General features: G+C 29.9%; 1 protein-coding gene across 2 annotated transcripts in view; it reads right to left on the bottom strand.

Annotated features, from left to right (window-relative positions):
- Positions 1-19,132, bottom strand: part of LOC142323308 (uncharacterized) — a 99,767-nt gene that overhangs the window by 80,131 nt on the left and 504 nt on the right. Inside the window, exon 1 of one of the 2 annotated variants that reach the window (XM_075362780.1) lies at positions 8,514-9,472. The exons of the other annotated variant lie outside the window; for it this stretch is intronic. The gene's annotated coding sequence lies outside the window, so the exon portion shown is untranslated. Of the gene's footprint in view, positions 1-8,513; positions 9,473-19,132 lie in introns of those variants that run through there. 2 annotated transcript variants of the gene reach the window in all.

Raw genomic sequence — 19,132 nt, 5'->3', positions numbered from 1 at the left:
GAGGAAATGTTAACAGAGTGCATCAAATGGTACGTGCAGAAAAAAGAGACAGAAATTTCAAAATTAATCATAATGCGGCAAGTGCGCTTAGCTATCATGAAGGGACGTGAAAAAATAGTTTTAAAAAATCACGCAATTTTTTAAGAATACAGTATTTTTTTTTAAAGTAATACGTATGTTTATAAGATTTTTAAAGTTACAGTATACAGTATTTTTAAAAAATGTATGTAAGAATGATGTCTTGTAAAACCATGTATGTACTTTTGAGACTGTTGTTAAATCTCTTTAAAAAAATACGTAGAAGTTTTATATGTATTAGTTAGGTCAACCGAAATTATAAAAACAGTACTTTAAAATGTTTTAATTATTTTCTATAATTCGTCAATTTCCATAACTCATCACCCACCCGGTCTCGGGCATGACTGGGTGGATGAAGTGACATTCATGATAAATTATAGAGTACCTGATAATTTATCACGAATGTCTTTTACTGTATACCCGGTGATCATTTGAAAAGTTACCACATTCATTATTCAACAGCTATCAGTCCCATCGTATTTTTGTTTGCAGGCATATACACCATTCTCAGAAGGAACCTTTTTAAGCTTATTTTCAAAGGGGCGTAACTCACCCTCTCCGCTACACCTACCTACCCCAACTCAAAAATCTTAAATGGCAATGGTAGCATTTAATTAAATTAATTGACAACCCGAAAAAAATTATTTTGGACAAAAAAAATTAAAATCCGCTCACCCCTTCGCTCGGTAGGTGCGAAAACCCATTTGGGGTAGTACTTCTTTTAAACTTCAGTCCAACAGAAATAACTATAAAATTACTTGATATTACTAAAACCGTTTGAAATAATCATACTCTGTGGATTAGAACTAAGAAAATTATTTTTTATATTACCAACACAAAATTTTGCCCTTGAATGTTTTCTAAATTTTCAAGGGTTGAAAACTTTTTTTTAGAAATGAGACGATGTAGCTTGACACATCATTGGAAGGCGCTTTGAATGACAAGTAATATGGTACAATTAAAATAAAAATTGTTCACTGGTATTGAAATTATGATTAAAAAGGTGGTTTTTTAGGTTACAGTGAAGTACAGTGTTGCTGACCCAAAGCATTAGGTCTGAAATCGTCCGATCTTGTTAAAAATATGGGTTTTAGGTTTCTCTCTGCGGTAAACGCAGGATTATAACATCAGTTAAACATAAGAAAAGCCAATAATAGTACCTACGTCTTTGTTGGTAACATGTTGAAAAATGTATTACCAGATAAACTTAATGATTAAATAATTAAATAAAAAGTAATTCATAAATGAATAATTGTTAATCAAAAAATAAAACTTATATCATTCATTAATTAATTTTGTTATGAAGGTTTTTAAGCATAAGAGTCCTTAACAAATAGTAAATGAAACGCATTTTTTTTACCTCATTAAAACAACAGTATCAATTTTTAAATCATTTGTTCAAAATTATTCCCATTTCCTGTAAACAATAATAGTCTTGGTTGAAATTCACATCTTACTTTTATTAAACTTTCTTGAGTTACATCCCTACTTGCTCTTATAATTTTAATTTTCAACTCTTGTATGTAGCACAAATTTCTTTATAAATGACCCCACAAAGAAAACGATCTTGGCCACTCAATTGTTCCTATTCTACCTATAGAATGCCCAAAAAACACTCGGTCTAACCACTGTCGAATTGTACGTGAATATTTAGCAGGTACTCAATCTTGCTGAAACTTACTCACTTGTTTCGTACATGTCTCAGAAACCTTAAAACTACTTTAAAATTTTTTTATTTTCGCAGTTTACCTGTGGCGGCCATTTTTGTTACGGTGCACACCTATTTTTTGTGATTGTAAGGGTTTACGGAAAAAAATCATAACTAAAAAACTATTGGTCCTGGAAGGATGAAACAAAAAGCAATTTATTCATATTTCTCAAGGTAAAAGAGTGGTCCAGTGGTTTATTTACTTATCTCTCCTTCTATGAGAAAGTTACCAATAAAGTTTAACATGAACAACAGTGAAATTTCACTTCGGTCATTTTTTCAAGAAGCAGGGATGGCATACACGGTGTGAATTATTTTTTTTATATGTAGGTATATGTTAATAGTTTTATCATAAATAATATTAATGGTGATATACTTATCCCTAAATCTTTATGATTTTTTTTTTAAATTCAAATTTTGGCTTCAAATAACCTTGATGGAGGGACTGGTGATAAAAATCTCAAATTTGCACAACTTATAGTGCTTTTGTAGATGTTTATGGCAAATAAAAAAGTTTCTTGTGTATTGTAATAAAAAAGTTATAACTTCTCAAAAATTATGCGAAACCTGTTAAAAGCGATACCATTTTCACTCGGTAAATAAGTGCTCCAAGGGGGTCTCTTGTCTTCTTGGCACTTTAATGTTTTTATACTTATTGCTATAGTTGAAATAAACTTGTTTGAATAATTATACTGCAGTGTTCATGTTATAACAGGCGCTTGAAGTCATTTCCAGTCATCAGGAAAATTCATGTTGCACGTGTTCTTTTATGCTTGTTGCATCATTTAGTTTTGCAGTTACAGACTGGTCAGTGACCGGTTCACATCTTCACAGAGTGTCTCAAATTTCATCCTGTGTTTGGAAGTGTTTATTAATAAATAAATAAGTTTTACTTAATAATATTATATTTGGAAATTTTAAAATCAGCTAAATGTTTACATTATTTTCAACTAATTTCACATAAAACAATGGAAGAACAATGTTCCAAAAGAATTTATGCTAATGAAGAGTGTCATAAAACAGTGTATGGTACAGAACCAAAAGAACTCATAAAAATTTGTAAATTTAGTGATGAAAACTAACAACTTATTTTTTTACATGTTAATTCAGATATCACTAGTATTTGTAAATATCATGAAAAAACGTTTTTGACAGAATTCAGTCACCCGTATGGACACAATTTTGTTGTGACTTAAGAACTCATAAAAAAACAGTTAAGAAAAACTTAAGACAAATAACATTAGAGCAAGCTCTTAAAGAACACATTATTTTAAATTTAAATTTAGTTCCTGAAAAGTCTCTTTGTGTTAACCGTTTCAAAAATGTAAAACGTGGTAAATAGTAGCCTCGAAAATGACGATTTGCACGTATGAACGTGCACATCGTCATTTTCAGCTGGTTGGAATCACGTACATCATTTCAAAAGTCTTAACAGACATTGTGGGTCGTCTTGGAGGCCTGCTCGAGGGCTGAAAAGATCATGCGTCTGGTTGCCAGATTTACTGCCGAACTGTGGGGGGACCGAGGCCGCAGATGAGGAGACTACTGTCTAGAGTGATAATATAATCCACGTTACTTTACGGTGCCAAGATATGTGGAGGGGTCATTAGAAACGGTATATACAGAGGTACTCTCGAATCAATGCACAGAAGAAGCTGCCTCTGTATTCCACCTGCATAACGCACGGTTTCTCGAGACGCAGTCGAAGTGTTGGCAGGAATATTACCTGTCAATCTGGAGATCACCCGCAGAAAGAAGATTAAAGAGCAACGGGCGTCAACACCTACGGAAAAAAGGAGAGTGGCTAGCTCCATTATAAAAGAGATGAGGAGAGAATGGCAGATGCGGTGGAACACTATTGATAGAGGCCGATGGACACACCGCATAATTGAGGACCTGAGAAGTTGGTGCGAGAGGCCCATGGCTGGCTGGATTACTGTATCACACAGTTTCTAGCGGGTCATGGTAGGTTCAGAGAATACCTTTTTAGGTTTAAGCTCGATCACTCCGCTAGATTTCCGGTGTGTGTAGACGAGGAAGAAATAGCATATCACGTCTTCTTTCACTGCCCCCGATTTGAGGATGCGAAGAGGAAAATATTGGATACCATAGATAAAAGGAAAATGTTCTCTCAGAGGAACTGCAGCAGATGTTGGAAAGCGCGAAAAACTGGACGGCTGTAGCAAGGTTTGCTAGGAAGATCATGGAGGAGCTGTACGTCTGGAAGGAGTCTCGCAGGGGTAGAAGAAGGGGTTGTCGGAGGGTGCGAGGGCGCACAGGCGCGCAGCTGAGAGCCTAGGGGGTTCAACGTACGTATGGGGATCGCCTGGGTTCGATGAGGTCATGGGCACTCCGCTCCCGCGTCCGATGGTGATCCGTGAGGTAAGTATACTATTGTTCGATTGTCTGACTCACCGGGTTGGCCTAGTGGTGAACGGGCTTCCCAAATCAGCTAACTTGGAAATCGAAAGTTCCAGCGTTCAAATCCTAGTAAAGTCAGTTATTTTTATACGGATTTTTATACGGATTTGGATACTAGATCGTGGATACTGGTGTTCTTTGGTGTTTGGGTTTCAATTAACCACATATCTCAGGAATTGTCGAACTGAGACTGTACAAGACTACACTTCATTTACACTCATACATATCATCCTCATTCATCCTCTCAAGTATTATCTGAAAGGTAATTACCGGAGGCTAAACAGGAAAAAAAGAAGTGTTCGATTATCTGTGAGGTGTTTGTTTATGTGACTGGCTTTGATGTGATGTGCAAAGTGTGCGGCGTGAGGTATGTTTTCTGAGTGATGATTGGATGTTGTGGAGTGTGTGGTGAGATTTAGTCTGATGTTTGATATCTTTTGGGTATGTGGTCCGTGTTTGTTGACTGTAGTGTCTGATTGTGTGTGAGGGCGTATTCCCCCCTTCCTGAAGTAATGCACATCAGCTATACCAGGAAGGGGTGGAGGTTTAGTCGGTAGTGCGCAGAAATACATACGCATTTAATAACATCTTGCGGAACCTGCTAGCGATCCCAACACTGCCCAGGCGCCCGTAAATGGGTTTCTCCACCTCTTAAAAAAAAAAGACAAAGTGTGGGTACCGATCTGCAAAGTCCTGAGAAAATTGACATCACTTGAACTAACTATAGTGACAGGTCGTTCAAACACAATTTCAAGAAAATTATCAGAAGAGATATCACAGCTGTTGATTAACCACACAAAATAATAAATTTTCATTGCTACAAAAACAGGCTATTTCACTGAAGAATAATTAAAATTTTGCTACAATTTATTTTTTCTTCGAACGTTTACAAAAATAAACCGATATAAAAATAAAAATTAATTTATGAAAAAAGATGTAGGCTACTTGTTGAAATCTAGTTTGAGCAAGTTTTACAGGCATTTTTGAAACAAAATTGTATTAGGTTACGGTATTGGTTGTTATCATAAAATTAATAATTTAGAAAACCTATTTTTTAAATATTGAAAACGTAAACTTCAACAAGAGAAGGGCTAAATATAAAAAATGTAAAGTGCAAAGAAGACAAGAAACTCCCATGGAGCACTTATTTAGCAAGTCAAAATGGTATCGCTTTTAACAGGTTTCGCATGATTTTTGTGAGGTTATAACTTTTTTATTACAATACACAAGAAACTTTTTTATTTGCCATAAACATCTACAAAAGCACTATAAGTTGTGCAAATTTGAGATTTTTATCACCAGTCCCTCCATCAAGGTTATTTGAAGCCAAAATTTGAATTTAAAAAAAAATCATAAAGATTTAGGGATAAGTATATCACCATTAATATTATTTATGATAAAACTATTAACATATACCTACATATAAAAAAATAATTCACACCGTGTATGCCATCCCTGCTTCTTGAAAAAATGACCGAAGTGAAATTTCACTGTTGTTCATGTTAAACTTTATTGGTAATTTTCTCATAGAAGGAGAAATAAGTAAATAAACCACTGGACCACTCTTTTACCTTGAGAAATATGAATAAATTGCTTTTTGTTTCATCCTTCCAGGACCAATAGTTTTTTAGTTATGATTTTTTTCCGTAAACCCTTACAATCACAAAAAATAGGTGTGTGCACCGTAACAAAGATGGCCGCCACAGGTAAACAGGTAACATCCAGAAAGGTATTTTCAGGTTAGGAATAGAATTGAAATCAGAACTTGGGTGGGTTTGGGGTAGAGAAAAACTAAATGTCAAGATAAAAAAATTAATTTTACTGTAAAAGTTTAAATAATGATACAATTTAAAAATTTTATTTATCATTAAGTGTTGATGAGTACCTCCAAACACACACCATTGTAAAGTAGGAATGAATCAATAAGGTGCACCAAATGAATTGAATGAATCAATAAGATGTATATATATAATACATCTAATGTAATACAGTACATAGGTGAATAATTAATTGATTTGAATAACATGTAAAAAATAAGACACACGCGCGCACGCTCATCTATCTTAAAGAGAGTTTTCACAAAGAACCTAGTACAACAATAGCTCTAATACATCTCTTAATAATTGGAAATGTCCAGTTTGTTAGGTAAATTCCTACTGTTTGCAGGATTTTGTACTTGTTTACACAATTTGTTTTATAGAAAAGCTACCATGATCTATTAACAACAGCGTGACAACCTTTCATTTAAACATTATCAGCATCATGAGACAGATTCATTTCAAAATCAATGTGACAGCCGTGTTGCTCATTTTGATATCAAGTACAGCACTAACAATGTTGCTAGTTTTCTCCTCAGTGATATGAAATAATTACATATTCTCCATATTAAACATCAATCCAACTGCACACTACCAAAAAAAAAAAAAAAAAAAATAGCCACTGTTTATTAAGGAATATCTCATCCGTGATCCAATAATGATTTTTTTTATCATTATAAATATTTTCTTTGCCAGCTATGAAAATTAATGTATAAGGCACTTTTAATTTTATAAGTAATTATTCCCTTTTCAAATTTTATTTACTTGAAAATGTACAAAACCACCCGAATTGAGTGAGAACAATCTGACATGATCGGTTTTCTTTTCTTCATAGTTACTGCCATTACAAACATTATTCTGCTGACATCTAAGTAAATGAACGAGTGCCACATCATGTATTCATTTGCATATTGTATTATTTTAAAACTGCTGGGGTTTTTCTATTTTTTTTTTATTAGAAAGTTGCTATATTTTCAGACTCCACATCTGGTAACATGTAATTATTTTTTATATTAGCTTTTATTCATCAAGTAAATTTTACTATTAAAAAAAGCTGACCTCACATATTTCACAGTTTACAGAATTTCAAGCTGTAGCATTATTAATCAATGAAACAGAAAAAAAGTCATCTTTCAATCTTTTCAATAAAAAGAATCGATGGCATTTTTCAATCATATGAATAATGATTACTTTTCTTATATCTTTAGCGTTTCATTTCTTCATAATTCTAGTTGTGGTAATTATGCTCTGAAGATGTTATTTACGAAAACGACTGGGTACACAATATTCATTTCATGTTTAAGAATTAACTGCCTAATAAATAACAACTATTTCTCATTGAGCACTCTCAATTTGGTGATATTTTGATCAACAATTTTACAGTTATTGGCCATTTTTTTACAATATAGCTGCTTAGATTATTTTAAAAAAACAAACAAAAACTAGTATGATAAGCTGAACAAACTTTGTATTAAAAAAAAGAAAACCATTATAAGGTGTAGATGACATAATATTTACAAATAAAAATACAAAAATGCAATTAAGTAATTTACATCAGAGCAAATAATGTACAGCAAATCCTGCTGGAAGAAAAATGATTAGCTGATGCCTTTTCTTATGAGCAGAAGTGCACAACAGCAACAACAAAAACAATATTGTAACTCTGTTGTTACAGTACCTTTCTCTCTGCAATAATAAAATAGCTATTTTAAATGTTTTTTTTTTTCAATATCTTTCATTACTTTTGAAACACAGTTACTTTCAACTATTTTAAATATTTTCTTTCTTAGCTTAGTTTGTTTTTTCTGCAAACGTTATCATTCCTGACTAAAACAGCTGTTACTTGAATAATAGTAGGTAACCAAACAAACCTTTGGTCCAAAGGTTACATAAGGTCAGTAATTAATTAAATAATGTATATTTTCTGAACTTTTTTCACTTCAAACTGGCACAGTCAACTTGGGCTAAAAAGTGTCAAAAAAGGGATATTTTTCAGTTTTTTGGAGACCAAATTTTAAGTAATAAAACAAAATTGCATAGTATAACAGAAAAGGAAATGGGGAGTAAATTTTTACAGGAAACAATAAAATAACTTTCAATAAATTCTACGAAAACATGAGTCAGTATACTCTCTGTTCATTCTAAGAAGAAAATATCGCATAAACACACTCCAGACGAGAGCGCTGTGGAACAGTATGCCTAAAAAAAATTACATACTAAACTTACAATATTATGTAATTTCTCACAAAATCTTATATTCACTTTACACTTCATTTATTTATTTAACTATAATTATAATTTATTTAATTATAATTATGTATTTCATTTACTTTATACTAAACGTATAACTTTTTAATCTCTCACAAAATTTTTAATATAATAAAACCTATGAAAACAATAACTACTATATTATTAAAAATAATTAAATAGGTAAAATATATAACTTGAATAAAATCTTATCGCTTCGAAACGTTAAGAAAATTGCTTACCTTATTCTCTGTCATTGTCCAACAAACACTGGATTCCCTCTACTACATCCGATTCTTCATCACTTCCAGAAGTTGGCGTTGACAACGAATCATCTCTAACATTAATTATTAGTTCATCAACCACAACATTGAGAAAATTATTTAAGTTCCACATCTTCTTTTGTAACATGCTTCACGCACTGTTTCTACTTATCAGTTGATACCTCATTGACACCTGACAGAAATGTTGTTTTTACCAATAACTGTCATACTGTCACACTAAATTCTTGAAGTGGTGTGGCCTTCATATCCAAATAAAATATATTTCTACTGTTTTTCTATAATTTGCTATTTTTTTTTAATAATTATGTCACCAAATTATGATCACTTCTTGATCAACAATTACACTTTTTTTATTTCTTTTAATAAATTTAAAATCCATCGACAACAGTAATTTGTATAAATTAGTGCGTCCAATCTTTGGTAAACTCTTGTCAAGTTTATCAGAGCCAGCAATTTTTTTAAGGTTGGTATATCATTTCGAAAAAAGAAATTATGTACAGTCAATCTTATTACATTTTTGTCAAATTCATCCCATTTTCCTAGGTTTTCCATGTTTTCTATTTTTAACAGGAGTTTCTACTTTTCCTTTCCTATTCATTTCAGTTTGTAATCTAATAATACTACTAACTGACACATCAGTTAATTCAGAACTTTCACTACTTCCTTTTTAAACAACATAGGATTTTTCTCCAGCAGTTGATTGAATTATTTAAAACTATTTTTTTTCACCACTTCGCAAATATTTTCCTTTTCTGTGCTTATTGAAAGATGTTCCTGAATTATCAGCCGAATTATTCGAATACACACACATACAGGCTAATCACACTATCAAATCTCACAATAATCAGTAATAATCACACAGTAAATAAATCTCACAATAAACGAATATATGCACACAGTCACATGTACCAAAAAAAGTACTGAAACACAGAACTACAATTAAAAGAAGATTAAAAAATCCAGTATGGAATAAGAGAATTTATACTGTAATTTTGAAGTCAGTGATAAACAACAATGTTTTGTTTTTAAACATCGATAGTTACAACAGCTCGGCGCATACAATAGTGTGCTGTATATACACGCACTACCACATTCACAGCTTGTTTATTTCACATCTCCTTCTAAGAATGAACAGATTATACATGAGTATTCAAGCAATACAGTTCTGTTGGCCACAGTTAGAAGAAACACATTATAAATAAGCTAGAGCTTAAAGCTGAGAATAAGTTAGAACTAATTTTATAATAAGCTTTAAACTAATTAAGGAATTTTACAAAACTGTTTAAGTATTAATATCTCACCTTCAATATAGAAGAGGATCAAATAAAAAAGAAGAAGCTATTAATGACATTTGATGTATACTTTAAAGTTAGAATTAAAGTAATTTAAAATAAGATATTTATACTTTTTTCTGTTTTTTAATTATTTAATTTTTTTCATATCTGATAATTAATATTCTTTAGGGGTGGTAACCACATTAAAGGTAGAAAAATGACCACACATTTTTTTACTTTTTTTTGGTATTCTGTTTTGCAATTTAATTTTTTTATTTCTGGTCAATCATACAGTCTCCATTTTTAAATTTTGTTTTTCTGACAACAAATTCTAAAATAATATTCAACAAATCCTAGAAGGAACACCTTCTTTTGGAATATAGGTTATACAGGGATGATTATAAACTTATCAATAATATCTGTAATTTTAAGTTTTTTTGAGAAAAAAGCACTTTTTACAGTAAAAAAAAAAAAAAATCAACTCTAAAATTGTAAACATTCTATATTTGTATAAATTTAAAGACTTTCATGCAAATTAGATAATATTAGATGAGTGGGTTCTAAAAACAGTTTTTCATCCAAAAGCACTCCCCTATTACACTTTACTTTATACTGTTATAATTACCTACACATAACTTAGGCTTTATTCATCTATAATGAATAATTATAGATGAATTAAGGCTTTATATCATGAATAATTATTTAATCTCTAAAGTATTATCATTATGAAGATGGCAATATTACAAATTGTTTAGCAGCTATAATGTCAGTATAATGGCAAAATAATGTACAGATAAAGAATTCATAGACCAACTTAATCACTACTGGTGGAAATAACAAAAATTTAAGAGTATATATTTCTTACACCCTAATATCAATACAGAAGCCTCTAGACTTATGTAGAAATCCTTTTCTAGCTTGGATGACCATAGAAAACTGAAGGAACATAATCTGTGGACTGGTAGCTGTAACCCTAATTGAATAACATAATTTTTGTTCTTGTGATATAAGTACACAGAGCAAATTAATACATGTTAAACATGCATAAAACATGTTCCTGGCTGCCACTTTACAATCAAAAATGTATGAAGTAGTACAGAAGAAAATAACATCAGAAAAAATTAAGATTCATACCACACGTGGCACAAAAGACAACTTATAACAGCAATGTTCGATAAAAATAATACGCATGCGCGCACACACACTCTGAAAATAATGGAAAAAATTTGAATTTAGAATACAACAAGAATAACTAATAAAATGGTTACAAAAGATTTATTAATACTATACTAAAAATATGTAAACAAATTTAATAAATACAATGGGACAACATTGTGTGTAAAGCTAAAAACAGACAAAATAAAATATACTTTACAAATATAATAAAACAACAGAAAACTCAATAAGGAATATATATATATATATATATATATATATATATATATATATATAAGAATTTATTAGTATTGCAATTAAAGCTAACGACCACATTACAAAATATTGTAATATATCAGCAATAGAAATGACAAATATAATAAATATATGAAATATTTATAAAATAAAGCATAATTGATATGAATAAAAAAGGTTGCAGAAGCACGAACATGGATTCATGAAGGGAAAGGAATTGGATCAGATTAATAGCTATCAGTGAAAGTTATACAGAAAGAATTAAATGAATAAGTATATGTTTTATATACAGAAAAAGCATTGAATCATATCAAACAGGATAAACTAATGGAAATGTTTAAAGACCAAAGAGTAGATTAGAAAGACAGGTGATCAATTAAAGAACTGTACTCAATTTGAAAATGGCTATGAAAATAGGGATGCTCAAACCAAATGGTTTGATCTAGAAAGCAGAGCAAGGGGCAAGGGTGCTACCTACATAAACCTTTTTTAATTCATATGATAAAGATATGAAAATAAATGTATAAGAGAAAATGAAGAAATCAGTGTAGGGGAAAGGACAATAAATTGTTTAAAGTTCACAGATGAAATGAATTTTTCAGTAGATGACCTGATAGGGTTTCACAACTGGAAGCAGCACCCATATGAGCTCCGATATAATAATTATGAACACTAGGTCAAAAGATCATCGAAGTTATAATAATGTTACTGGTTCAACCCCAAAAACAACAAATCTGAAAGATCTTATGCAGCAATATTATTAGTCACTGACAGCTGATGAGAGCAGAAACATCTCTAGAATAAATACTTACAACACAGAATCTGATAATCCTGATGTAGAGTTCTGAATTATCATCTTCACATTAAAATTTTATAGATTTGTTGAATTTATAGTTGTAACTTATTTTTCTGAAATCACGTTTACTGAAATTCAGCTTTTTAAATAGTCAATATGTTTTGTTTTAATAAATAATAATTGTATGTAGTAGTAAAGCACTTAACTTGTAATACAGGATAATTTTTTAATTGTTTTCGTGTTATTCTTTTGACCTAGTATTCATAAATGTTACATCAGAGCTTATACAAAATCTGTACCGAGGTTAATAATACCAATGACTAACATCAAATTTAATTAAATTATGTGGTCTTTAGACCAGCAACGTAGATAATCTATGAATGTGATTTTCCTTTGAAAGGGCGACTACCATTGGCAATTACAGATTAATGAATGTAGTAATCAGTGCTACAAAATGATTAGAAAAACATTTTGTAACAGTTTGTACTAACAAATAATCAAAACTATATTAAAGAAATAAATTCTAATCATACCAATATAAATGGAATTACAGAATTATAATATAACTTACTTTAAACTGAATTTTTATAATATTTAACTTATAGTATTCTAAATGTTATTTATACAAAAATTCTATTAAAAAACAGCAGTTAAAAGCTTTCAATTAACTTTCTTATGTGAATAAAAGGCCATTAAATTGATATTCATTTTTATTTTCGTTCATCTTATCACAACATAGTGCCAATTTTAAATATTTAGAACTTAAATTTATTGCAATTTTATTAAGTTCATGAAAATTATTATTTTTTTTTAATAATCATTACAACGATTTATTGATGATGCAGCCTGTCAATGATCAAACTTTTAATTAAAAAATATTACTTTCTACACCAAAAATATGACACCAGTAAATGACTGTCTCTGTAATATGAACAAATAAATACATTAAATCGATAGAATCAGGCAATATTCTACATTATTCTTTATTTTTTCATAAAAATTTTCAATAATAAAACATTTTTTACTTTAAACAGAACATTCAGAGGAAAATTTATAACAATCAAATTTGTATTAAAAAAATTCTTGCAGCAACAATAATGTTTAACACTACATTTGAAACGCAATTAGATATGCACATTTGGTAAAATGTATGTAATAAATTCTGTTCAAATTGATCTAACAATTTTCAAGCTATCATGAACATAGATTTAGATTAATGTACAGAAATTCTTACAGGACTGGTTGAAACATGTGCTAAAACATGGAAAGAAACTTACCTCATCAAATAAAATATTAATATAACTGCAGAGCAAAAGCAAAATGCTTTCATACCGGCAATCAAAATAAATGAACTTAGAACAATCACAAAGAAGACAGATGATGCAAACTTCTTAGCATATAGAAATTCAAAACTCATAACAGAGTACTCAATATCTGACAAACCCATTGAGACAATTTGAAAGCAGTAAAATAAGACATATCAATTAAGTAATTACTCTTTCAAATGAACTAAAGAAATTAAACTATCTAACGTGAAAAATTCCTTCCTGAACAAATACAGAGTGACCACAATTTCTAATGTCATCAAGAGGAAAGGAAAAACACAAAGTAATTTACACAATTAACAATATATTATGGAGTCTATAAGCCTTAATCAGATTCAGGAAGAAAATGAGCCTATTCCTCCTAAATCCTGAACCATTCTCCTTATTTTTAGATCAGTTAAATGAAGATCCTGTAGTTACTTTTCGTAAGGTAAATTTTTCACAATGAGGAGAGCTTAATACACTTTATGATACACTTTCAAGCCATCTCATAACGGCTCATCAACAAGTTTAAGTACAGGTGAATACAGGTCTTACTATTGTCAACAGTTTACTCCTTTCAGGGAAATAGAAACTACAAATTAATTCACGATAATCATGTAACAAAATTTATATTTTTTTTAACCACAAATCCTTGAAAATTTCCAGGAAGCATTTTAAAAATACTTTACGCAAGGTTAACACATAATTACTGTACTTTAATTTCAGTTTTATGAAACAAAACTTTTTACAATATAAAAAAATGTAATTGTAATATTAAGTAAATCATTATATAATATTACAAACTTAATATTTTTTTTTTATAATAAATTTATTTATTATTTATCATTACTTGATATTAATAACTACTTTTGACACAGTTCTTTTAATATACATAATTGTTAAACTACTAGAAAAATTCCCAGTCCAAGAACATGTATATACCTGCCCCAAATTAATTACTAGCAAAAAATGAACAAAAACATTTTAAATTTTAACCAACCATTTATCCTACAAAGAAAATAATTTTTTTTTTAATTTTGTCTATATACAATTTACGTTAAATGCTGTCACCTTGTGCTATTACGGGTGTTTCATATAAGCTTTCTGTTAAAATGTTTTTAATGACTAAACTTGTTACGATAAATACTTATAAATATTAATTTTACATCAACTATTAACTGCAGCACACAATATTTATGAGGACAGGCTAATGTGATATGAATGCACAAACTCATGACATGTAATTAAAGTACAGGAGATACTAGTAGTTACTGCATTTTGATAAGTGATGCAGCAATATCCAAATTTTTACAATATTTAATAATAATAAAAAATTTACTGTAATAGAAGAAATACAATTTAAACTGATTAACTATAAAATAACATTTAATGGTTTTTTTTTTTTCATTTAAGAAAGTAATAATTCCCTATTTCTTAATAATATACATAATTCTTCCACGCTAAAAATACTTCATTAATTACTTTCATCTTTGCATTTGATACAAACATAATCACCCACAGAACTACTTCCACTGCTACTTTCATCACCTCCCTTTTTTATAAATGATTTAACTGCATCTTTTATTGGACATTGTAAACCCCTGCACTGATTTTCAACTGACACAACAGTACTCCATAGTTCTAAACCAACAGTAATAAAAGTTTTTTCAAAAACACACTTAATGCACAAACATTGTGCTACACACAGCAACCCATTGTTTGATCATCTGCTTGTAAAGTTCAATTTTTTTTGAAGTCGTGGTGATGTGCAGGATGTCTAAGACATGACACCCAGCTTTTTGTAAAATTTAAGCGATCAAAAACTTTTATTTTTAGACACTTTAGGTTACTTAATATTTCATCTAGTTCTACTTTTAATACATTCTAAGTAAAAAGCATGTTGTTTTAAACACAGATGATTCAGAACATATATTCTTTCTTGTAATCTCAATTTAATGTTTACTCTAAACTGCACATTAGGAAGGACATTCACTATAATGACCGACAATCTAGAAGGTAAATTCTGAGTCGGCTTCCCTTTGACTGGCTTTGGAATATTTGGAAAATCAACACCATATTGGTAATCGCCCACTGTTCCCTGTAATCAGGCAGTTTGATACGAAACCCCTTTCCCACCAGTAGATAAAATAATTTTTTTCTATCTTTCAAGTTTCTTTTAATTTTCTTGGTAGTTCTTTTTAAGTTTACGTTTTAGTTTATAAATTGTTATAGTAGCTCTCAAGTTTTGTCTTATATTACTATACACTACTATTTGAAGTTCATGACAAAAGACTACAAGAGCATTATTGTAAATCACGATGCAACTTCGCTATTGTACACACAGGACCAGCTGCACAGCAAAGAAAAGACAAGTAGAGGTGCTGTGAATTCAAAGCAGCAGGTGCATTTTCACAAACCATGTAAACAGGTCCCTGTTTCTGACTAACTTGTCTCCCTTTCTGTTAGATAGAGTATAAGTACAGATTATAAAAATCGAAACAATAAAATGAAATTTTATTATTTTTTAATAAAAAGATTTTTAAGATTCATTTAAGAGTTAGTTATAACTTTCTACTGTGTTTTAGTCCAAGATGACAGGTGTTAAAGATTAAACCTTTTAATTGTTGTAAGTTAACAAAAATTTATTCTTAATAAATCTTTTTTTTACTTATGTCTGAATACATTGCTCTCCCCTTAACTGATGCTGTTTTGACATTTTATATTGCGGTTCCATCTGGGGTAATAGCCGGCAGTTTTTCTTTGGTAAGACACATACGCACATGTGCACACACATATTGTTTTATAAATATACAAAAGAGTACAACACAAAAACTGCCAGCAGTAACTTAGGCTAGAAAAAAACAGTAACTTCAGTGACATTGAGCAGTGTCATAACAACTGAAAGTAGTGTGATGCAAGTAAAGTCTGTTAAATGCAAATTTTGTTTCATTTATCATTAAAACAATGTAATATAAATAATAAAATATTAAAAACGAAGAAAGAAAAATGTGAAAAGTTACTAATTATTAAAGAACACCATCCCCCCAATCAAATTATAATAAAATCGAACAGAGTAAGTGAAGGCTAAACTTCAAATTAAACAAGTCATGGCACTTTTGTGGTCAGCAAGTCAACAGTCTAATCTATCCATTAGTAATATTTTATTGTAACTTTGTATGTAAATATATAGCCCTACAATTAATTACAATCCCATTCACTAATAATAAATCGGTGTACACAAAAAAATAAATACAAGATGATCTTATAAATGAATAACACTAATTGTTATTATTCCCTTAACCTGTACAGCATGAATCAAGATAATTATAATAAATTACATAAATTCCTAAAAACTAAATGTTATAAGAAAACAAATAAAAGTTTTCTTACCTATCTACCTACTACCTGTTCTGAAAATGATTAATTAGTAAGAATTATATCAAAATTCTAGCAAGATGAAAAAAACTATATAAAAAGAAATTTGATGAATAACTGTTTAGATTTTTTATACAAAGCTTTTCAATGATTATAATGACGATTAAAACATGTGCAAGAGACATCTTTGGCAAAAGTAAACATTCTGTTTACTAACAAAGAGCAATTTGATCACGTGTAACTCATAACCTTGTCATGAACGTATAACATAAAAAACAAAACAACTGATCTTTTCTGATAACTAAATGCGGGTGTAAGCATACTAGAATTTGTTTGGTAAATTACAACTAAGGGTTAAAGTTGTTACGACAAACAGTCTCACAAAATTATCTACATTCCTGTACATCATAACCGCTAATCTCTTTATAAATAAAGGACCAGTTAAATTGCATATTACAATGTTCACTGTTATATTTAGTTTGTTATAAAGTTGTAGTAATACACAATAAAACATAATTATAGTAAAATAATAATAGCTACAGAATTTCAAAATTACCTAAACACATTAAATAATAATGAACTGAAATTTCAATAATTTGTAATTATTTTATTGCGTTCCTACTCTATATCAGATTACAATGCTATACTGTTTCTAATACGTGAGAATATATGTCACAATAAGGTTACTTATATATTTGTATAGTGTAATAATAAGGCCAAATTAAGAGAAAAAAATGTTTTTTAGTTAGGAGACATAAAAACAAAACAAGTATAATTATTAAAAAAAACAAATGAAATATAGCAAACCGCTCACTTTCTATATCTTTGAAACAAAATTATAGAAAATCTTTTCAAAGATTTTATAAACTCCTTTATCAGTAATATTAAGTGGTGCTTCACAGGCTATCCATGTTTTGAAATAGTTGAGGAACTATATAAAAATTTATAATTTTAAGACTTCATCCTTTACATTTTATACGGTTATGCGGTTATGAAAGCAACAAAATAACCTCTTTCCAAAAAACATTATCAACTTTGTAGGATCATTGGATGATCTGTCAAAATTATTATCAGTAATAAAGTGTACTGAAGAAGTTCAGTGCATGTGTACTCGTGAACCATCCAGTAAAAATTGTGCCGGGTTTATCATTGTAGTAAAGTGAGATAGCTGCATTGTGTTCGCGTACTAGAAGTGATAGATAACATCTTACCATCTTACAAGTATAATTAATGTGCTGCAGATAAGTTTGAAAGATTACCCATATATTATTACAATTCATATTGTCATTTTTAACTTTCACAACAGTACAAAAAGAAGTATTCTCAGATAGATAACCGGGGCAAAGCATACATTGGCATTCACACCACAGGCTCTTCACTGAAGCTAATGTGGTCATTATCAAGCGGGCAAACTTTGGACATCCACACTTATATCTGTAGCACAATGGTAACATGTATGTTTATGAATTTTGTGTTGCAAGCTACGATAGAGGCCATTTTATCAGCCTGCACTGTTCCTATTCATTTAACCATAAACAATGTAGGCTGAATTATCAATCCACACCATCGCTCACAATTTTAAAATCGTAAACAAGATATGACACGTACATCTGTGGTTCTACCTTATTACTGTTTTTTATGTTATGATATACTAAATGAAACATACAATATGTCCACTACCAGATTCCTTCTTAACAAAATTGAAGTGGATGTAATAACAGCATTATGATCACTACATTTATAACACATATTCTAAGACAAATTTAAGTATATTGAAGTAACATCAACTTGAAGCAAATTTCATATTCAATTAATCTTCACTAAATCTACTGAGATCATGGATCTCCGTTAAACCAAAGTCTGTTTAATTTGTTAAGCATTAATATCCTCTATAACATTGTTGTACGCTCCATTACAGAGGTAAAAATATAAATATTAATTAGACTTAGTCTAATTTGTTTCTTTTTTATTTAATTGATTTAATGAAACTTAAATTTTCAACATTAAGACAGTAAAGAGTAACCGAATGAAAAAAACCAAATCAATCATTAACACTCGAAAATCTCACAGCAGAGAAACTTGAAGATTAACGGACTACCTCCATAGTCATTAAACATTTTCAAAAACAAGATTTTGAAAAAGCTGAGATTAAGTGCTTATATGTTTGTCCAAAATCATTTTACTTTGATGGAAATATTCCGAAATGCAATGTATATGTGTAATAAATAAATAAATATATATACATACACAAAATTGTATTTTACTTTTATTAGAATTTTCTATTACAGAGGAAATAAAAACAATTTTATCACGAAATGTGTACAATCACATACTATGCTAAAAAGGAGGGCAATTGGATCAACATAAGTATTAAACATAACTAAAAATGCAATATGAGAGTATTCAGATTGAAAA

The sequence above is a fragment of the Lycorma delicatula genome, chromosome 4 (genome assembly GCF_047948215.1).
Source record: "Lycorma delicatula isolate Av1 chromosome 4, ASM4794821v1, whole genome shotgun sequence".
NCBI classification, from domain to species: domain Eukaryota; kingdom Metazoa; phylum Arthropoda; class Insecta; order Hemiptera; family Fulgoridae; genus Lycorma; species Lycorma delicatula.
The sequence above is the reverse complement of the archived record's forward strand: the minus strand, read 5'-3'. Positions and strand labels throughout refer to the sequence as shown.